The sequence below is a fragment of the Ambystoma mexicanum genome, chromosome 7q (genome assembly GCF_040938575.1).
Source record: "Ambystoma mexicanum isolate Mex_15411 chromosome 7q, UKY_AmexF1_1, whole genome shotgun sequence".
NCBI classification, from domain to species: domain Eukaryota; kingdom Metazoa; phylum Chordata; class Amphibia; order Caudata; family Ambystomatidae; genus Ambystoma; species Ambystoma mexicanum.
Genome location: NC_090941.1, coordinates 210387336 through 210411370, shown reverse-complemented (window position 1 = coordinate 210411370; position 24035 = coordinate 210387336).

The window sequence follows — 24035 nt, the reverse complement described above, 5'->3', positions numbered from 1 at the left end:
TGGTTGGTATAGTGGTTGGTTTATTTGTGGCCCCAATATCCAACATCCCTTGTTTTTTATCTAGATTGTTCTTGATCACTAGAGAGACCTCAGGCCTACATTTTAGGGATACCACATTTTCAGTGTTAGTGTTATGTGCCAACATGGGCTATTGTGGTATTTTTGTGTTAATTTCCACTACCTTATATACGGTATGGAACTATGTCCAGAGAGTCTCTCTTCCCGTTGGCTCATGTACCTCCAACAAGCTATGCTACAGTCACTCACAACTGTCCATACTGAATATAATCATGCACACATCTGTTTTAAAATGACAATTGCACTGTTTAAAAATCTACCCACGTTTAAACCTTTTCCCATGCAAAATGAAAGAGAGAAATAATACACACTAGCTATCTGTTTTCAGATATTTTTGTATTATAGAAATTTCCTTTAAACACAGTTTAACCATTTTTTACAGAAATAAATGAAATGGTACAACATTATTTGTGATAAAATGAACAGAGAGCTGCGAGAATATATTCAATTGGTAACATTAAATATGCTGATAAGGGACTGGGACTCCCTCGAATACACTGACTGAACAGTTTCGCACACTTTCACACAGCTCCCACACACTTCTGTAATTACCTTATCTGTTCAGCATGGGTTTTCTCCGGCTATTCTCTTTCTGAATTTGGCTCCCTTGAAGATTAACCCCAGTGAAAACAAGCGTCTGCCGTTCTCAAACCGGGGTTATTGCCTGGAATTCTCAGCTTTTGCAGCAGGAATCCTCAGCCAGGAACCAGGTCCTTCTCCCAGCTCTGCAAGACCTCGATTGTTCTCCCCCTCTCCTCAAGCTTCCCCAGCAAAACTCTAATCACAGCCTCTAGCATGATACTTGCTATGACGCTGCTCCAATCAGAATCAATCATGTCATCTCCTCCCTCACTACACAATGGCTCATTTCTACAGTAAAAATTGTAACAAACTGATTTCCTGTTCCTTCAAGCTCTTTGCTTCCTGTAGTTATGTGGACAGAGCAGCAGAGAAAAAAAAATGAATGTGCGTTTAAAAGTTCACTTTCAGAGTAGGCCTAATTCTGCAGTGGAGACACATTTTTATTAGTGGGTTATGTTAAATGAAGTTTTATTAGTCAGGTTAGTTATTAATAAGGTTAGTTATTAATTTTCAAATGTGTCTCTTGCAACATAGGCATTTCAGGTGAAAAATAGTGCGCATTTTTGAATGTGCACATGTGTGCTTTTAACTGTAAAAATAGATTTGCATCTTAAATGTAAAAATCGTTTTTGACTGAATAGCCTGTCTTTACTTATATGTCCATGTTACTCTGGCAACGTTTTTATTTAAAAGAGAAAACATGCAAACAGTATATTGCTCCTAAAACAGATTCAGAAAAACACATTACCACTCTGGCAGAAATACACATGGAAGATGAGCAACCATGGGTTCATGTTGGTATAAATGACTATTTTAAAACAATAAAAGCCACTTTAGCGCTTGGACATGAAAGGAGTTTCATTAATGAGAAATTGTAGCAAAAAATAATGGAGAGGGAAGAAATCCCGAAATTTAGCATTAAAAACCAATATGTTTCTGGGTTGGACAGTCCAGACTTTGAAAAGCGAATTGCAGGCAGATGCATGCTTAAAATTAGCATTGGGCAGAAAACAATTTACCATAATGTATGGATAGTGAGTGGAGTACAAAATGAATTTTACATGGGCAATGACATCATGCACAGAATGTGTATGGTGTTAGATTTCCTTAATCAAAAAATATGGTCACGCCTAGGTGGTCCGGCACCTGAATTTGAAGACAAAAGAAGGGCTTATCATCGTGCACAACTGGTTCCTTATGCAATCGAATTACAAATGAGGAAAGATACTATTATTCCTGCATTTACAAAACAGTTTGCAATAACACTGAAATGCAAAAATGAACAGCAGATGAAAGGCTCTGATGCATTTGTATGCCTGAATGAATCCATAAAACAGCAAGGCCTGTATTATGAATACATTCCATTGGTAGACATTGGAGAAGGATCTGTAAAAATTATGGTAAATAATAAAGGTTGTCAGGATATTCATTTAGAGGAAAACTCCCCATTAGGAATGGCCATACAAAAATCACATTATACGGCAGATTTAAATAACATGGTGATTGGAAATATCCCTGAAAAGTATGTAGATGCCAAGGGTGAGTTGCCAGAACACCTGGACTCTCAGCCCAAAGGAATATTTAAAATTCATTCTGTGTATCCTTATGATTCAAATGAGACAGTGTGCTGCCATCAAGAGGATTGCATAATATTTCATTTAAATGAAAATGAAACAGAAAATCAGCCCATTGAAGTGGAAGCTGATATGCCAAAATATTTAAAAGTGGCAGCTTTACAAAAAGACACAGCCACACAGTTAGAGGAAAGCGCCGAGATTCCCTTACCAGAAGATTTTCCAGAATTTTCCAAAATGGTAGAAGAGCAGATCTCCTTAGCGGATGCGTGTGAAAGCAATGAGGATAGGGACAATCTGAGGTAGATATTTATGGAGTTTAAGGATGTATTTGCAAAAGATGCTTATGATTGTGGTTTAACTGATTTACATGTGGCCACACTACCAGAAGGGTGTAGCAGAAATCCAGTGTTTGTACGCCAGTATAGACTACTGCTGGCATGTTTAGAATCATTGGCAGAGATTATTAAAAATTTGGAATCGCGGGGAATCATCAGGCTCATTCATAGCACATCCAATACACCTATTTTAGGTGTGTTAAAGCCAAATGGTCAATGGCGGCTATGTGCAGACTTGAGAGAGTTAAATAAAAGAGTATCAGTATCTAGATGGCCACTGCCATTCATTGATCAGGGCCTAGCTCAGGTACATGGTTCAAAAGTATTTACCACATTATATCTCACCTCTGGATATTGGTGCGTGCCATTGGCAGAGGAGATACAGAATTTATTTTCCTTTACATTTGACAGGACTCAATACGCCTGGCTTAGAGCTCCGTTCGGGTACATCAATAGTGGGAGTGAATTTGGCATATTTTTGAGAAAGGCCATGCCGGATGCAGCGGAAAGAGGAACAATAGTTTACGTGGACGATGTCCTGATAAAAAATGAAAGCCTGAAAAGCCATTTTGATGAAATAAGACATGTACTTGGCCAATTGCAGAAAGCAGGCGCCAAAGTATCTTTGCAAAAAGCACAATGGTGCAAGAAAAAAGTGAACTTTCTAGTGCATGAAGTGACTGAACATGGGCTAAATCCACAAAAGAAGAAAATAGAGGCCATACACAGATTAAAAGATCCTAAAAATGTGAAAGGAGTAAAAAGTTTATTAGGGATGACAGGCTATAACAGAAAGTTCATTGAAAATTATGCAGAAATCACTCAACCATTGACTAAACTGCTTAAACTGAATACTCCCTGGAAATGGGAAAAAGAGCAGTCTGATACAGTGGCTAAATTAAAGGAATGTCTTGTAAAGGCACCACGTTTAGCATACCCCATAAAGGACAGGGATTTCTTTATAGAAATAGGTTTTTCTGAACATTGTATGTCAGCAGTGTTATCACAAAAACACGATTTGAATCACAAAACCATTGCCTATGCAAGTAAGGCATTTTCCCAAGTTTAAATGAAATTTAATGAATGTGAAAAGGCCCTATTAACCACTGTGTGGGCGTTACAACATTTCCGCCCCATTGTTCAGGGAGAAAAGGTGATTATTGAAACAAATCATCAGCCTTTGCAATTTTTAGAGAGTAAAAGAATTAGATCAGGTAATCTAGCACAGTCGAGAATCACTTCATGGACGCTGGCATTACAAGGTTTTCCCGTAGAAGTGAGATATGGATAAAATAAAAAAGAACCCAATTGCTCAAGGGTTAGCTGACTTACATGACTGCGCAGCTGAACAAATACCAAATGAAATGGAAGTGGAAACTAGTTTGCAGGAATTTGAACAATCACCACACAAAGCTTTTGATGAAAAAACATGCAAGGATTTGCCAACTGTATATGTGGATGGTTGTGCTTTTCACATTGAAAATGACAGTAATAAACAATTAGTGGCAGGAATAGGAAATGTCTGGTTGAAATGTGAAGGCGTCCCCAGTATAGGGATGAGGATTGGAGCTAGGAGCAGTCAGCTGGCGGAATTGGCATCCATTTATAAAGCAATTGCTACTGCAGTTGATAAAAAGTTCAGTGAAATTGTCCTGGTGACTGATTCTGACTATGCACGGAATAGCTTTGTGGAGCATTTGCCTGGTTGGAAAGCAAGAGGCATGGTTACATACAAGAAAAAGCCACTTAAACATGGAAACATGATACAAGCCATAGACAAATTGGTGTCAGAGAATAATTTAACAATATACTGGAGAAAAATTCGTGGGCATTTAAAAACACCAGGAGAGGATAAGGAGGGAAATGATAAGGCAGACCACCTGGCTAAGATTGGGGCTGTGATGGGAGAATTGCTACCTATTGATTATTTAATGGGTGAAATACAAATTGATGCAGTAACACGTTCTAAAGCACCAAAGGAGGTAGATCAACCAGTGGTACAGTGGAGTCATGACACGCCAGACCAAGATTTGATTGAGGCACAAATGAATGATCGAATTTTGGGAATCTATTATAATCATTTGATAGATCCTGAACAAAATCCTTTAACAGAAAATGATTGTATGGGAAAAGAAGAGTTGAGGGTGCTATTAAAGAACAAAACACAAATTAGATTACAGGATGGACTCATGATTAGAGAGTCCATAACAGGACAAATACAGTGGGTGGTACCCCTTTCATTCAGAGGGCTAATGCTACACCATGCACATGATGACATAACTGCAGGCCATAGAGGTTCACAAAAAACATTAGAAATACTAAAAGATTATGCTTACTGGCCACATATGTCCCAAGATGTGGAATTATATACTAGAGGATGTCTAGTATGCGCCCAATTTAAACCTGCTTCACCAATGCATAGAGCACCATTGATGAAAAGAGGCCTAACTCTCCCATGGTCAGATTTGCAAATAGACTATGTAGGTCCTTTAAAAAAGTCGAGCAGGGGAAACCGTTATATTTTAAGTGTGGTATGTTTGATGTCGAAGTGGATTGAATGCATTCCTGCACCAGATTGTAGTGCGCAAACAGCAGCCACATTGCTGGTGAACCATGTGTTCTCAAGGTTTGGGTTGCCACAAAGAATTGAGTCAGACAGAGGAAGTCATTTCACAAGTACTCTAATGAGTAAGGTATGGCAAATACTAGGTGTGAAAAGGAAACTACATATCGCATATCGGGCAGCGTCTTCAGGTACAGTTGAAAGGAGCAATAGGTCTGTTGTGGATATTTTAAAGAAATTTGTGGCAGAAGCAGGTTCCAGCTGGGATTTACGTTTACCGTTGGTTTTGATGGCAATCAGATCAACTCCTGCCAAAGCAACAGTGTTAGCCCCCATGAGGTCTTGACAGGTAGGAAAATGGTGTTACCGCAACACCTACTATACAGAACACATGAGCAAACACTTGCGAGTGCATCCACAGTTCATGAGTACATTGATGAACTGAGGAAGCATTTGCAACATGCATTTGCTTTTGTGCAGAGAAATCTGGAAAGGGCTGCTGACAGTGCTAAAACATACTATGATAAAAGAGCATCAGTAAAGGAATACAGTGTAGGGGATCAGGTGTACAAGTTTCATTTTGGAAAAAGTAAACAGAAAAATTCTAAATTTCTAGTAGCCTGGCAGGGGCCATTTCGAATTATAGATAAGGTCTCTCCTGTAGTTTATAAAATTTTGAAAAATGAAGGTGAAACGGCAATAGAGCAGTTCGTCCATGTAAATCAAATCAAACCATGCCATCCCAGACATGAGATCAGGCAGCTTGAGCATGTAGAAAGAGATAAAGTCCCTTGAACACAAAAAGAGAAAATAAATGGGTACAATCAGGAGGCAGTGACAGAGAAGTTAAAAAGTTGATTGTTAAAATGGCACATAAACACTGTAATATATGTAAAAATATATAATATAAAATAAGTAAATAAATAAATAAATAAATATATATAATGGAAGCTCATGGTTGGTGTGCAGAGAGAAAATGTATTAAATATTGAATGCTGTTTTATATGTGCTTGTTTTCTTTTTAACTTGTGTTTAATTTCAGGAAAAAAAAAAAAACGAAATGTTTTTACCAAGCATGTTTTATTTTTGGCAAAAGGGTGAAGTTAGTTTTGTGCTATGTACTTAATTTGTTTCTTTTCTATTTGATTTAGAAAATTAACATTATTTGGTCGGAGGTTCCGGGATCAGAGGCCACGGGAGACGATGGAGTCCTGGAGTCCCCTGGATGAAGACCAAAAGATGCCTGCCTCCAGGTGGAGGTGAAGACAAGATAACCAGAATGCCAGAAAAGATGACTCCTATGGATCCAAGATTGCCAAGATGAAAGTGTACTCGAATGAACCAAATGACATCGCTGGTCGGGACATATCAGAGGTGGACAAGAGTCCTGACATATGGAGTTCCACGTATTTATTATTTGAATTATTTATTTTAATTTGTTATATTAATTATTTGTTTTAGTTAGTTGTTTTATTTTATTGTTTTTAATTGACTTGTAAAATCGAAACTTAGAGTAATGCCACTTCCACTGAGAAGGCAAATGTAGAACATTTTGTAAACTAATGAACTCAGATGAATACTGTGTTGATTGCAACTTTTTCATTGATGCACATGAATATTCATTTTGTTGGATTGCTATATTGTGAAAAGAAGAAAAAGAACAAGTTGTTTTTAGGAATTGGCTTGGATCGTAGCCAAGTTCTAAAAACAAAAGGAGGGTGTGTAAGGATATTTGGCGTGTTACAGCACAGAGTACAGCACTACTGCACAGATAGCATTTTTTTTTGATGCAGCACCACCACATGGGTGTGGTGCATTGCTATATGTGTTGCCAGAGTAACATGGATATATAAGTAAAGACAGGCTATTCAGTCAAAAACGATTTTTACATATAAGATGCAAATCTATTTTTACAGTTAAAAGCACACATGTGCACATTCAAAAATGCACACTATTTTTCACCTGAAATGCCTATGTTGCAAGAGACACATTTGAAAATTAATAACTAACCTTATTAATAGCTAACCTGACTAATAAAACTTCATTTAACATAACCCACTAATAAAAATGTGTCTCCACTGCAGAATTAGGTCTACTCTGAAAGTGAACTTTTAAACGCACATTCATTTTTTTTTCTCTGCTGCTCTGTCCACATAACTACAGGAAGCAAAGAGCTCGAAGGAACAGGAAATCAGTTTGTTACAATTTTTACTGTAGAAATGAGCCATTGTGTAGTGAGGGAGGAGATGACATGATTGATTCTGATTAGAGCAGAGTCATAGCAAGTATCATGCTAGAGGCTGTGATTAGAGTTTTGCTGGGGAAGCTTGAGGAGAGGGGGAGGACAATCGAGATCTTGCAGAGCTGGGAGAAGGACCTGTTTCCTGGCTGAAGCATTCCTGCTGCAAAAGCTGAGAATTCCAGGCAATAACCCCGGTTTGAGAACGGCAGACGCTTGTTTTCACTGGGGTTAATCTTCAAGGGAGCCAAATTCAGAAAGAGAATAGCCGGAGAAAACTCATGCTGAACAGATAAGGTAATTACAGAAGTGTGTGGGAGCTGTGCGAAAGTGTGCGAAACTGTTCAGTCAGTGTATTCGAGGGAGTCCCAGTCCCTTATCAGCATATTTAATGTTACCAATTGAATATATTCTCGCAGCTCTCTGTTCATTTTATCACAAATAATGTTGTACCATTTCATTTATTTCTGTAAAAAAGGTTAAACTGTGTTTAAAGGAAATTTCTATAATACAAAAATATCTGAAAACAGATAGCTAGCGTGTATTATTTCTCTCTTTCATTTTGCATGGGAAAAGGTTTAAACGTGGGTAGATTTTTAAACAGTGCAATTATCATTTTAAAACAGATGTGTGCATGATTATATTCAGTATGGACAGTTGTGAGTGGCTGTTTGTAGCATAGCTTGTTGGAGGTACATGAGCCAACGGGAAGAGAGACTCTCTGGACATAGTTCCATATCGTATATAAGGTAGTGGAAATTACCACAAAAATACCACAATAGCCCATGGTGGCACACAACACTAACACTGAAAATGTGGTATCCCTAAAATGTAGGCCTGAGGTCTCTCTAGTGATCAAGAACAATCTAGATAAAAAACAAGGGATGTTGGATATTGGGGCCACAAATAAACCAACCACTATACCAACCAACCACGCAAATTATCGCGCACATTATCTAAATACGTCTGAATTCTGAAATAATGCAATGTATTATTGTTATGTGTGACCCAATATGAATACAGAGAGTGATTATTGCTAAAGGTATTTTGGCGGTAAGAAAATACCGCAAAGCCCCAAATATCCACAAAATACCCAACATATTTATGGTGCGTTGCAGGCCGGGAATGTGATCATAGAGTACCTACTGGGCGGGGCAAGCGTGTCTCACACTGCCATTTGCACATTAAAGGGAACCCATTTTACAATAGCAGTGTGCCACTAAAAACGAATTTCAGAATGTCACAAAGGGAAACCACATTTTCAGACCTAGTGCAATATTTAGAGGCAAAATTGTTTGCACATGGGACGTGGTCGTCGAACAGCACCTTAGAATGGCGTGACCGCATTCAGGGTGAGGTGCAGAAAGAAAAACTAGACAATATTTTTACAGAAGGCAGCATAATTCAGGTCTGCCTTATAAGATTATTGAATGCAGCCAATAAAAGTGCAGAGAAAGACTGTTTAATACGGCAAAATATGGTTTATTTTGAATAAGTCCCTGCGAATGCAGGAGAAGGATACCCAGCTAATTGACAGGTTAAAGACTGAATTAGTTGGGGCAAGTAAAAATCAGGAAATATTAAGAGCAGAATTGGATGTATGCCAAAAAGACATGCAATTAAAATGCAGAGACTTTGATGCTCAGTTATCCAAAAGCAAGAAACAATTTGAGGATAGTGAGCAAGAATTGGTACACTTAAAAGCCTTAGTGGACCACATTAGACAGGATAAAGATGAGGTTGTTACAGAAATGCAGATTTTACAAAAAGAACATTGTGAAAAAGAATGTGATCTCCAGAGTGCAGAACAAGAAATGATTAAAATGATTCAAGAAAGAGACAAGAGAAATAAAGAGTTCAATGAATGCCAAATGCAAATGTGCGACATGCAGGAGGTGATTAATAAGATGAGTGATGAAAACAACTATTTGCAAAATGAAGCAAACAGACTCCTTAAAAAGTGTAAGGACTTAGAACAGCAAATGTGCATTCCCAGGTCCCAGGAGAGGCGGCAGGGTACCACATTCAATGGAGTGGAGGTGAATTCTAGCTCTGCCCAAAGAGCTAGTGCTCCAGTGACTGGGCCGGTGACTGAACTTTGTTGCAGCGCCCTTGGGGGATTTGATACTTTCGTAAAAGTGATCCCTTTTGTTCTTTTCTGTATTTGTGGTTTATGAGTGACGTTTGTGTTTGAGTGCTTGTGTGTGTGTGTGTGTGTGTGTATGGGTGTGTGTGTGTTGAATTTCCATCAGGCAAGGGTTAGAAGCACTGGCATTTGTTTTATGTGTAGTAATTAATAAAATGATGCAGGTAATTTCACCTAAGAGAGGGTAATCTGCTAACCAGACCTTCCTCTTCATGTTCCATGCCGAAAGCATAGTGTACACATGTGCCGTGCTGGATCATTATCTTGATCTGCAGCACCTGCTCTACAGTGGCACAACACAGGTTCAGGGGTCACAGACTACCATTGCGCTGCTGCAGTGACAGCCAAGGGGGTGCATTTAAGACATATCTCTCTGTCCCCAAACCTTAACTATGAGGTGCACATTAATGGTGTCAGTTGAAAACTGTAAATATAAGCCAAATATGAGTTTAAGGTTTGGTGGCTCTCCAAATTATCCAAGCAACATTAAATGTGTATCATACATGTGTCAGCACTGTGAGCCCAGGCGGTTGGGAAAGGATTGTGTGCTTTCAGGTCAGACAGCCTGGCCCTGCCAGCTGAATGGCAGAAGATTCAAATGCGGAGCCTTCCCTTTTTTTTATCAGAGGTCTAGTAACACCTCTCTCCACAAGGAAAGCCCCTGAGCAGGATACATCCTGTGAAACAAGAGACAATGGGCATCTCTATCCCAGAAGGACAAGCAAAAACCCAGGGTACTGCTTCCCGAAATGCCCTTTGATGTTATTGACAAGGGAAGTGGGCAGAGTTAGTGCAGACAGAGGACTCTCATAACTGTGGAGTGTAGACAGAGGGAGCTCAGCATAGTAGAGCTCAGAATCGAAGAGGGAAATTCCCCCATCTTGTTTTAGCTCTATATCCCCCTTCCTTCCCATCCCTTCCACTTCCACTAGCACAACTCACTTTGGATATGATATAATAAGGCAATGACCATTTGTCTCAAGGACAGGGATTGGCCCCCTTAAAGCAGTATTAGTACAATTGCATGTGGACTTTTGACTTTAAAATAAGGAGTCTCCCACTCCTTCTTCGATTCACTTTGAACAAAACCTTGAGGAAGAATTCATTGGACCTCTGTTGAGTTGACTTTCCAAAGCCCTCCGCCTGAGGTAAAGACTGCGTATCCAAGGCAGAGGCAAGCTCTGCTCCCCAACCATCTCACAGGCATAGCTAGGCTCACCTGCTGCTGAATCAAGACCTGCCTCTCTGACAGCCACACTGGTAACCAAGATCTCACTGTCCGGAAGGATGCCTGCAGGTGTGTGCTAGCCTTCCCATGTGCATCCATTAATATGAATCTTCACTGTCGAAATGACAGTCCAATCAACCCTGGTAGCACTCACGATCTTTACTTTGCTGAACGCAGCTTCAAACTGCTTTTCTTAACTACAGCTTCTTTGATGTCAATTTTCTTTGCCAGTCAAACTGACACTGGTGGGCTAATTGAAACACAGCACTTATATGGCAAATTAGATGTATATAATTATTTATTTATTTATTTATTCAGATTTGTAAAGGGCGCAACAGCCCGGGGGCATCGTGGGCCTTGTTACAGACATAGCTTAGTTACATATAAAAGACATAGGGCCTCATTACATGGTAGGCGGTAACCATGGCGCTATTAGCGTCATGGTTGCCGCCGGTATTTCACCGTGTCCGCCTTGGTGGATGGTGGAATTACCGCCCAACTCCAAGGTGAGCGGGGGCGGTAATTCCCCATTCACCAAGGCACTTCCCCATTCCCATTTTTGCCCCCATAGGGCTCAATGGGAATGGGGAAGGCACTAATTACGGTACCGCAAATTGCGGTATCGTAATTAGCACCAAGGTCCCTTAGCGGGCCCGTTCCTTAATGGCTGGTAAAACCAGCCGTTAAGGTCGGGTCCCGCAAAGGGACCTCGTAGTAAGGCGGTAAGGGTTTACCAGTACCAGTGCCCTTACCGGTACCGGTAAACCCTTACCACCTACCGTGTAATGAGGCCCATAGACAGAAAATTATAGACAAGTAATAATGTACAGAAAAATTACAGTGCCGGTTAATGCAAGTTATGTTACAGGGCATAGAGTGAGGTTTTAAGTTTTCTTCGAAAGACAGGGGGCGAGTTTTCTGCTTTGATGTCTGAGGGTAGTGCGTTCCAGTATTTGGCAGCAATGTATGGGAAACCTTGGCCACCGGTTTCGGCTCTATTGATTCGTGGGATGTGTAGTTGGTTTGTGTATTGTGTTCTGGTGGGATGTGTGGAGGAGGATTTTTTGATTGTCTCAGATAGGTATGATGGTGCAGAGAGAGTGAGGAATTTATGTGAAAGGGTGAGGATTTTGAGAGTGATACGCTCTTTAACTGGGAGCCATTGTGCTGATTGTCTGGCCTGGGAGATATGCTCCCTTTTTGAGATGCTTAAGGCGGCCCGAAGTGCATTGTCCTGCGTGACTGTTTAAGTTTTTTGTGCATATGCCTGCCAGTAGGGCATTGTAATAGTCTAGTTTGTCTCCAGTGGTTGCTCTAGCTATAGAAAGACAATTAGATTTGGATAGGTATGGTTTAATGGCGGTTGTGAGTTTGGTGGTGTATGCAGATGAGGATGTGATTGAGCTAACCTCTCTAGTCATGGATAGGGTGGAGTCTAAGTAGACCCCTAATGTTTTGACAGCTCTGGACACAGGGATAATGGAGTTGTCAATGGTAAAGTTGGCGTACAGTTTATCAAGTTTGACTAGGGTGTTCTTTTGACCTAATATCAGAATTTCTGTCATATCCCCATTAAGGCAGAGGCCATTGAACACCATCCAGACCTGGACTGGATGGTGGAATAGATTGTGTGAAGCACCTCGGCATCTGTGTAGTATGAGCCAGAGAGAGGTAGGAGTACCTGTGTATCGTGAGCGTGGTTCGTATACGCGATATCAAGTGAGTCAGGCTTGTCGAAGAGAAGCTTTGTGAACAAGTTCAATAATGTGGGTGCTGTGCAGGATCCCTTTGGGACTCTGCAGTGGATGGTGGTCGGTGTGGCATTTTCTATGTCAGAGAAAACTTTCATTGCTCTTCCTTCGAGGAAAGAGGTGACTCAGAGAGCTGCTTTTTTGGAGAAGTTAGCTGCATGTATAAGGTGAGATGTGAGAGTCTTGTGGTCAACATGATTGAAGGCGGCTGAGAGATCTAAGAGTAGTAGAAGGGCTGGCTTGCCTTTGGCCATGATTTGGGTGATCTGGTTCTTTAGATCCACTAGGGCTGTTTCGGTGCCCTGTCCTTTCCTGAACCCAGATTTCCTAGTCCCTAGGATAGTGTGGGTTTCCAGGAAGTGTTGGATCTGGCTATGTGCGTCCTTGTCCAATAGCTTAAAACGGAAAGGCACAGTTGTTATAGGTTTGTAGTTATTTGGTTGTAGAGGGTCAAGAGTCGTTTTTTTTAGGAGGGCGGGGACCCAAGCCTGTTTGAGACTGGCTGGGATAATGTCAGTTCTGAATGAAGCATTAAGGAAAGCCGTAAAGTGTGGGGCAAATCGGTCTGCACAGTCCTTGATGACCTTAGGTGGGCATATTTCCCCTTTACATGGTGAGGGTTTGAGGTTTTTGAGTAGGTTCATAACTTCTAATTCAGTAATGTCCCTGAAGGAGAAGACGGGTTTGGTGGTGTTGGTAGAGGCAGGAGTTGAGTTAGTTGGCTTGGTTCCAGTATGCGACAGTAGGGCTTTGCAGTGGTCCTGGATTTTCTTTTGGAGGAGGTTCATTTTGTGTAGCATGGCAGATTGAATACTGGCACACCAGGCTTCATCTTTGACTATTTCATCTGGTGTATTTGGTGGAAAATGGTGAAAATTTCCTTTGAGTGCGATATAGCATTGGAGATGCATGTGTTAAATGCGTTTGCTTTGGCTATGGTGATGGCAGCTTTGTATTGATGGGAGATTAAGTTGAAATTGTTTTTGGCACTGTCACCTGGATTGTTTTGCCAATTTTGTAGTGCTATTCTTTTGCGAGAGCACAATAGCTGGAGTTCTTCAGTGTACCAGGAGATGGTGTGTAGAGATTTCTTTTCTTTTTTGCATTCAAGTGGTGCTATTTCGTTAATGGCTTTAGTGAGAATATCTTTGTAGATGTCTGCTAGGGTGTTAGGATCATTGGAGAAGGGGGGTGCTAGTTCAGGGATATTGAGGTACGGGCGCAGGTTATCCTCATTGAGCTTCTTGGAGCTTCTCACAGTTGCATTAGCAGGTGTGAGCGTTTTGCGGCTTTTAGAGATGGTTAGACTGAATTTGATACAGTTGTGATCAGTCCATGGCATAGCAGTATTGGAGGTGATGGAGGTGAGGCAGTTATGGTCAGCAATCCAATATAGGATGCGGCCTTTGGCGTGTGTGGGACTCAATACTTTTTGTGTAAATCCTAAGTCAGAGAGTTCCTTGGTGAGGATATCAGCAGGTTTATCTTTCGTGTCATTGAATCCTAACTTAAAGTCTCCTAGTAGAAGGGTCTTGGTGCAGCTCTTGATGTTGTTACTGAGTATATGGATGGGGCGTTCTTGAAAGTCTAAGGGGAGGCCTGGGGGCGGTATAGCACATGAATGTTGATGGAGCTGTTGGGGGACAGAGTGAGTTTAGCAGATAGGAGGTCTGAGTTGCTAGTCAATGGGTGACTGAAAAGTCAGAGAGGGAGGCTCTATTTATAGATGAGGGCTACTCCGCCTCCCACTCGTGCTGGTCTATCTTGTCTGAGGATGGTAAAGGCTGGTGGAAGTGCAAGTGCGACAGCGGGACCGGCAGCTTCATGTAACCAGGTTTCTGTGATGGCAAGTAGGTCGATGTTCTTGTCTGTTATGAAGTCGTGGATTTCGAGTGCACGAGCTGGGAGTGAGCGTACATTGAGGAGGGCCCATTTGATGTGCGGTTTGTGTTTGTTTATGGTGGTAGTGAGGGTGGTGGTGGAGTCTGGGTCTGGTGTGGCATGTGTGCTAGCAGTGTGGGGCCTGATGTGGTTGGTGTGTGACGTTTTGCATGTGTTGGAGTGTTTGAAAAGGGGGGTGTGTATGTGGGTTGAGCGTGAGCTTAGTCTATCATTTCTAAGTGCTATGAAAGTGGGTTGCGAGCTGTAATCTGTAGGAAGAGTGCGAGCTCTGAGTTTGTTCATTCTACACATTGAGGTGAGGCATGGTGGTACGGAGGGAATGGCAGCATGTGGGTGGAATGCTTGTTGTGATCTGTTCGAGGTGTTCATGGTAGTGGGTTGTAGGTGAACTGGGATGTGGCTAAGCAGTGTTAATTGGATAGAGGGGAGTGCAGTGTAAGTGGAGAGGATAGAGAGTGTGGTGAGGAGGGTGAGCAGAGTGGTAGTGGTCAGGGAGTTAGCGGTGGAGAGTTTTCTGGTGGCTATGTGCACCATTGTGTGCGTTACGGAGACAGTGGGTGGTAGTAGTGACGGTTTATGGTGATAAGTATCCACAGTGGATAGATACAATATGATGTTAGTAGGGTACCCTGGAATCAGCAATGGCTAATACAATATTAAATAGGTGGAATCAGCAATAGGCATATTCAAATTGGGCAGGTAGCCTGGTATCAGAGTGGCTAATATAATATTAAACAGGTGGAATCAGCAATAGGCCGATTCGAATTGGGCAGGGTAGCCTGGCGTCACAGTGGCTAATACAATATTAAACAGGTGGAATCAGCAATAGGTAGATTCAAATTGGGCAGGGTAGTCTGGTGTCACAGTGGCTAATACAATATTAAACAGGTGGAAACAGCAATAGGCAGATTTGAATTGGGCAGTGTAGCCTGGTATCACAGTGGCTAATACAATATTGAACAGGTGGAATCGGCAATAGGCAGAATCAAATTCGGCAGAGTGGGCCGAAATAGCTACAAAAAAAGAGCCTTGGTGGGCAGCCTTGAGTTAATTGAGGTAGGAGCAGTGGTGCCCATAGAGGTGCGAGGGGATTTGAGTGTCAGGCACTATGCATGTGGATGGCCTTAGCAGGTTGCTGAGTTACCTTAAAGCAGGAGGCGGCAGGGTCGTGCATCCATTGTATCAATGGATTAGGAATACCTGTGGCCAGGGAGAGTCAGTAGTTCCACACATTAAGCAGCAGGGCAGTGAGAATAATAACTTTGTGTGCGCACCCATGCACAAACAGGGGCAAACAGGATGGCCTTATTCGGCATTTGTCGGCCGCCGGCTTTTTTGCTTGCCGGCAGAAGTGTGCAGTGGATGTTCCAATGCATTTCTTAGCAACGAGGAGGCCTCCAAGCCTCATTCTGGTGCTGAGCAGGGCCCAGCAGTTTGTTTCTGAGAATGGATATGCAGACCATCTTATCGAATTCTCGGTGCTGTGGATTCCAGTCAGATGGATCCAGTCAGATGGGGCATGAAAATAAAGTAATACTGGAGCTTTGCTCGCAGTGATGGCCCACACAGTCGCTGAAGGCTGGAATCAGCTGTTAAATGCCTCAGTGTGGTGAGGGGATCACGATGCGGTATGCAGCCTCGTGATGATGCAGGGAGTTGGTTTGGGCTTCTGCCCTCGCCACCTGAATGATGATAGATGTTAGACGTGTGAGGGCTAATTAGGTGCCTTAGCCTCTGCTTATCCTTCTTTTCTTGCAGGGTAGACGTCATTTCATTACACTTGTGGGCAGCTGTTGCCATTAGGAACAGATTGTGCCTACAGCTTAGTCATCCAAAATAAAATCATGCATCTAACTTTAGATTCACTGCCAACACTTTTTTTTACATTTCTACAGTGGAACTTGACATTACCTCTGCAGCCATATTCTCAGTAGGTAAGCTACAGGAGCTTTGTCAAGTCAGGGGACTCCCCTGTTGCAATAAGCTTACGAAGGCTGACCTGTTGAAAAGCCTCCAAGCTTTTGAGAAAACACTGGAGGATGGATGATTCTGAGAAGGCCATTAGCATTACTGCCCCCCCAGCTCAATTACCACTTTCTCTGGTGGGCATGGAAGCGAATGGAGATAGCGACAGTGATGGCTCTTCCCACCATTCCTTTCAGAGAGCAGGCAGTATTGCCTCTTAGAAGTTCTGCAGGTCCCACAGACCCCAGGCCTCAGTCAGGTGGCAGGCTTTGGAAAGGTCAAGGGTTTCTGTTAGGTCCCAGGGAAGGCCCATTGGGGAAGACCTAACTCTCAGGGAGCTCCACCTTGAGGAGAAAAGGTTGGTTTTAGAAGCATTTATGGAAAGAGGTTCTGCTGCTGTCTAGACAGAATCAAGGCATTTCCCCATTCCAAAAGGTCTAGCCTAACCTCAGGGTACTACACACCAAAAGGGCATTTGATGTTATTGATAAAGGAAGGAGGTAGAATTAATGTAGACAGAGGACTCTCAGAACAGATAATATACGTAGGGATGTCAACATAGTAGAGCTCAGACTAGAAGAGGAAGATTCCTCCATCTTGTTTTGCTCTATATTTCCCTTTCTTTTTGCCCCCACAACGTCCTTTAGCGCAACTCACTGTGGGTATGGTATAAGGCATTTGTCTCAAGGACAGGGAGTGGACCCCTTAAAGCAAGTTTGTTTTAGTACAATTATCTGTGTACATTTTCTTTTAAAATAAGGGGGCTCTTACTCCTTCTTTGATTCAATTTTAAACACAAATCTGAGAAATAATTCATTGGACCTCTGTTGGGAGAGTTTACTTTACAAAAATCTCAACCTAGGGTCAAAACTGAGTATCCAAGGCAGAGACAAATACTGCTCCCTAATAATTTCCAAAGCACAGTGGGACTGAACTGCTGCTGGAGCAAGAGATGCCTCTCTGCAAGCCACACTGGTAACCACAATCTCACTGAGCTGAAAAAGCCTTGCAGATATGTGGCATCCTCCCCTATGTGCATCCGGTTGCCACAGTCTTCGTTGTTGAACTGACTGCCAAACTGACCCTGTTAGTACTCATGATCTGCACTTTGCTGAACGCAGCTTCAAATTGCTTTTCAAATCACCAGCATCCTCAATGCTGATCTTCTTCAGCAGTCAAACTGACACTGTGGCCTCATTGAAACACAACACTTGAATGCCAAATTGGACCTCCACCTCGAACTGTGAGTCTATTCACCAGCATCTTCGCTGTCTAAGCGTCTGTTGACCCATTCCTGATGGCCCTCACAATCTGGACATCTGTGAACTGCAACAAACTTCAGCTTGACCACAGCTCTACACATGCTTCCCCCTGTAACAACATGACTGTTGCATTGGAGCTTAATTTGCACCACATGAACATAATCCTGAAGCCTGGCTCGATGCTGTCGAGCCACTAAGATTATTAAAAAGAATTATCGACTGATAACTTCCGCCTTGGTCCATCTTGAGGTACTAGAGACTAGTTGGGTCAACTTAATTACTTTTGAGCTCAAGAACATATCCTTTTTGAGAACATTGTGGTTTTACTTGCCTTTCACACCTGATTCAAAACGCAGAGTGCTGCAATTTTCTATCTTTGCATATTCTGTGTTCTTTATACAGGAGTGTGGTTTTGTAGTGTTGTCTATTTTGTTATTGCAGATGGTGTGTTTAATTAAAACATGTATCTTTTTTATAGAAGCGTGATTCATCATTCCTTTATTTTGGACTGTTGTAACTTGGTGTTTGGGTTACTACTGTTTTACATTCACACCCCTCTTGAGATGATAGCCTTCCCTCAGCCTACATTATCACAAAGGCAACAGTGCCTGTTGTACCTTAATGATTGTGTTTGGTTTGTAGAAGTGTGAGGGCTGAGTAGGTGCTATATAGCCTCTGCTTATCCTTGTATTCTTGCAGGTATTCATGCAGGGTAGACATCAAACCATCACACTGGTGGGAAGCAGTTGGTATTTGGAACAGATTGTGCCTGCAGTTTAGCCAAAATAAAAGTGTGCACCTAACTTTAGATACACTGCAAACACATTTTTAATTGCTAAAATGGAACTTGACATGAGGTTTGAAGTCAGTAGGTGAACTGCTGGAACTTTGTCAAGTCAGGGGACTCCGCTGCGGCAGTATGGTTAAGAAGGCCAACCTGTTGAAAAGTATTCAAGCTTCTGAGGAAGTTGTGGGGAATGGAATATTCTGAGAAGGCCAGTAGAAAAAATGACCCCCAGCTCAATTACCCATTTCACTGGTGGGCAAGGAAGTGAATGAAGAGAGCGGCAGTGATGGCGCTTCCCACCATTCCTCCCAGAAAGCAGTTAACATTGCCTTTTACAGTTTCCAGAGGTGACTCTGGTCCCAGGCCTTATCAAGTCCCATGTTTGGTAAGGTTAAGGTTTTCTATTAGGTCCCAGGGAAGTCACATTGGTGAAGATTTAACTGTCAGGGAGTGGCATTTTGAGGAGAAAAGATTTGCTTTAGAAGTAGGAAAGTAGAGGAAGTCTGGTGCTCTGGAGACAGAGGGCTGTTGCTGCTCTAGAGGAGCAGAAGCAGTGTGACTTTGTGCTATAGCGAAAAATGGATATTGAAGGACAAAGGGAAGCATAGTGAACTTTTAGTGGGGAGGGGTGTGCCTCTAGTGGTGGAAACCAAATGAAATCTAGGTGCACATCCCCAAGGACTTATCCCCTCCATATGTTATTGGGAAAGGCATCATTGACTGGTTTAAGGGACTGGAGCTTTCCTTCTGCATACAGGATGTGGATGAAGAATTGTGGGGTGCCACACCAACTGGCATTTGGAACTGACGAGGAGAGCCGCAGTTACAAGAAAATGGAGGTGTTTGTTGTCAAGAAGTTGTACAAGACCACCAAGCTTTGGCAAACTCACCAAGAAAGGAAATCAAACTTTTGAGGTGTTTGAGAATACATTCCTAAAGTTAATGATTGGATAGGGTTAGTGAACAAAGTTGACACATTTGAGGGCATGTTCAATCTGATCTCATTTGAGAATATCTCTTTCTATCCAGCTTTCCATGTGGTGACATGGTCCTAGCCCTGGATAGAAGCTCAGGGGCTACAACCAAAAGGCAAGGTAGCTCTGCGTCCCAACAGTCCCGACATTAGCGTAGCCCCAGATCTTTTCCAGACCTAGCAACACCCTTGGACAAAACACATAGGAAAGGAGATCAGGCTTGGAAGGGTAGTCCCAAGATGAGCTTAGTTATTGCTATCCTCATGGAAGAGGAGGGAACAATCAGAGTGGGCACTATAGATGATGAATTCCCACAAGGTCAAGGGTTGGCTGAATATATCCTTATATAACTATATGGGGAAGGCACCCAGTCTCTAACAGAGGCCACGGTTCCCACCAACACAGAAATATATTTGGACTTTATGTTCTTAAATTGGGCAGAACCCCAGCAATTTGTAATATTGATTCGAGTATCACTGCTGCCTGACAATGGTGGGTGCATGAGGACCAGGACTTTCAAGATCCTCCCAAGTTAGTCAGGGTAATTGATGTCCTCACCAAATGCCAACTAGCTATCGTAGAGTTTAGCTGGAGAAGTGAAACCTCTCAGCTTCGCGTAGAAAATCCAGTGGCCTGTTTGCTCCATAATGAAAAGCCTGATGCTGAAAAACATGCTGCAATCTCAAGATCTAGGGCCAAAGAAGTAGAGCGGTTAGTATCCCTTGTGGCCCTGGATCCAGGGGGGCAACAAGCTGAAGATGGTAAAGGATGGCAGGTGCTACCTTTTCCACATACTCAGTCCACAGAGGGACCTGCTCCTACCGGGGAAGACCTATTGACCACATTATGTATTTGGCTGTTGGACAGCTGCTGCAAGTTGATCAAGGTCACTTGACATTTGCCTCACTCACCTAGTAATCACTGCACATTGTTCGGTGCCTTCTCTTTTTTGTTATATTTTTCTTAACCCTGATCCTTCCTGCCGTCCTCTATCCTTTTTCAGCTAGTCAGCTGGTGCAAGTGGTTCTTGGTCATGTGACCTATGCCTCACACACTGTCTGAGCTCTGGCCATTTCTTTCCTTTATTAGCTCTTAGATCACAGGATGCCACGCACATGGATTTCTGAAGCAAAGTAGAGAAAAAGAAGTGGACCATTCCTGTTTGATTCAGAAATGTCCTGGAAAGGGATGGGATCCCTGCATCCTTGGTAAACAAGGAGCATTTGACCTTGATCTTCTCAACTTTAATATACCATTCACTGCAGACCATTCCCACCTCAGGCTTTACTTAAGGGACACCAGTAGAGTGACCCAATCCAGCCTCCTGCAACAGATGTGGCGAAAGGAGCACACATGACCTTGCTCATCCTGCTTTCTGCCCCCATCAACTATTGACACACTCACCCATGAGTAGCCCAGAGGTAGAAGTCAATAACAGACATCCACATTACCAGGCATTCTCAGAAAAGGATGTATGAAGACCAGGGTGCCACCTGTTTGTTCCAGTATGGTCCTGGCAGGGCCAAGAGCCAGACCTCTGTTCCTTGCGACAATTAACCATGTGCCTCCCAAAAAGCCAGCTAATTCTCATATTATCCAGGGTCAATTAGGGCAAATAAACTTGTCCTCGCCACATATATAACCTGGCTAAACTTCTCAAAATGTCTATAATTCAGCTTCCTCTGGTCCCTGCACCATAGATGCTGAATAATGCCCATTCAACTGCCTTAACATATCAGACATGTTAGCCATGAGCATTACCAATAAACGCAATGCCTTCTTCATTACCAAATCATGGCCCATACAAACCTCCTACCATGTCTTTGATGTCCTCATATCACCCAAATACATTCTCTAACACGTTGACCAGTTTGGAAAAACAGGGGAAGTAGTGGAAGTCATCCACAAAATTGAATGTGCATGTACGGTACACAGGCCATCACCATTAGATAAAATGGAACTTAACTTACCAATTCCCCTCTATCACACAGGTGCTCAGCCAATTTGCAACTAATCTACAGAAAATCTCTCAGGAGTTGTGACTTCCCAAAAAAGGCTACAAACTTACTTTCTATAGCTTTATTGTAACACATGACTAACCGTGCACTTGGAGAATTCAACATTAGCATGTCCCAAGCAACAGCAAACAACAGAGATGTGTTTCTGCCCCAGTAGGAATCACTGGCATAACTCAACATGTACTGTCCCACATACACATATACCTTTGACATCATATTATCCTATTCACCCTCCTAAGCTCTGCAGACCCCATAGCATGTTACTGGGTGTACCATGCAACCATCTAACTCCCCTTATCACACTTACTGACAGCGCACAAGAGTCAAGATACATTTCTCATGGTGGAAAGTCACTCCTACAAATACTTTTTGCTGGAGGTCCTGGTTTGCAGGCTTTCCAATTTGCTCAACTGTACAACCATCATCCCACTTCAAAGTAGTTGGCAGATACATTTGCTCAGAAAAATGTGGCCCATGCCAGGATTACAATGCTCACTGTCTGGTATACTCAATAACAGTCCATTGGTGCTCTTGAGAATTGAGGCCCATAGACCAGATGATTGTCTACCCCTCAAGGCCGTACATTCCAAACAGTAGAACCTGATATCTGCAGACAAGGCTACCTATTACACAACTAGCAATACAGCACACCCTTACAGAAAGGAGGACATGCCTGTTCACAGCAAGCACTGCTTCAACCTCAAACCAAGCCCAGAAGTAGTAGAATCCTGGGCAGAAATGTGATTCCTTCATTAAGTTATTTATCAATAAGATCAATACCATGAGCCTCATATAATGGCTCCAACTGCTCTGACCTCTCCAGCCATTCAAACCTGATCCAACTTCTTTTCCCTCTCAAGTGAGGTCCTCTCATTAAACAACCTCTCTGACAGTGAAGGTGCAGCTTGACACGTTTGGACTTGCATGAGGTTCTTTCCTCAGAGCGGTGAGCAGAGCAGAGCAGAGATCTGTGAGATTCAAGGAACAAGGAGTTGTGGTGTTTGGGCGGACTTGAGGGAGCTGGGTTAAGGAAATAAGAAGAACCGGTAGTAGCTGGCAGCTCCGTATCGTGATGCCGGTGAGATGGGGGGTGGTGTCACCGTAACCGAGACCAAGGTGCTATTGCGAGACAGAAGTTGTTTGCTAGTGGTAAACTGGTAAACTATAGTCGACTCTAGCTCCCGACTCGTGAGTGGGGCAATGGCTGCCTCGGTTATGAAGGTATGGGAGAAGTGGATCTGACCAGTTTTGACTTGCTCTGTCTTATTTGCTCTGCTGTTCTCTTTCTTTTTTGGTCACTTTATTTACATTTTATTTTTATTTTGCTCTGTTCTGTTGAGAGCGAAGCACATGTGGAGGAGACAAGTGCAGTTCGTAGTTGAGGGCAGCTGGTGTGGCAGGGCTTGATTGTCATCTGTAAGGGTGGTTGTGGAAGTATCGAGCCGTGAGGCAAGAGATATCGGTTTGTCCAATTCTAAGTAATCGTACTTTGATTGTGCGATTTATCGCCAGATTATGATGCATGACCTGTGCAGTAAAAGTAGGAAGGGTAGCGTAGCAGGTTCCCCTGTATTCCTTCTTGCACCAATTTTGTCAGACTTGCCGCACCCAGCCTCAGATTCTATTTTAAGTTAGATTATCATCCCTGTCGCAATATCCTCACTGCAGGCCCATCTGTTGTACACCACAAGCAGGTTTTAGAATCGGTTCCTGCTTGTGCAGAAGATCAGATTAGTCTCCCAACTATTCAGCTGAGTAACAGCGGCTGCTCGATTTCAAAGAAGGCTGCCAATTGCCATAAAACAATGAAGCACTACTTCCCAAAGCTCCTGCAGGGATCTCAACTCTGGCCCCTGTAACAAAGCACTCCGGAAACTGACTGGAAGAAGGATTTTTGAATTTATCATAGGCACAACCATAAAGGCTTTCTAAAGCATCACATTGCGTTAGCACACATCGTGCTGATTCAAAATCTTTCCCACATAATCTGCACAGCCTGCTATCATGTGCGATTTCTTCCCAAACCCCTAGGTTTTTGAATGCCAATATTGTCTGGAGATCTGACTGACAGGATAAACCTGATCAAGGCCGGATACCATCGTTTAGTCAGGTAATATTTAGGGCTGCCCATTACAAAAGACTGTCGGGTGCATTCCTGAAACTTCCTCAGAGTGTTAAGATGGGATAAAGCCTGCTCAATGTCATAGGCCCTTGCTTTAGCGGAGATCATTGCCAGGTTAAATCCCAGCCAGTTATCCGGAATTGGAGTGACACCAATATGCTCCAAATATTGCGTAACCCTTGTGTCTAACACACTAAACCATTTGCTGTGAGTGACAATAAACTTTCCGGTCCCCCTAATGTGCATTTTATCTCACAAAGGTATATTTATATTGTATACTTCTTAGATTGTCTACACCATGAAACCTACCTACATGCCATATTTCAGGTTTGCAGACCACTTAAAAAAAGATTTAAAAAAAAAAACATTTACATTTTCTACACCATGGAACCTACCCACATGATCACATTACAGGTTTGTAGCATGTTGGGAAGTATGCTGAACATTTTGAATGGACACACACACATACCGATACCCCCCCCCCCCAAAAAAAAATAGACAAATGT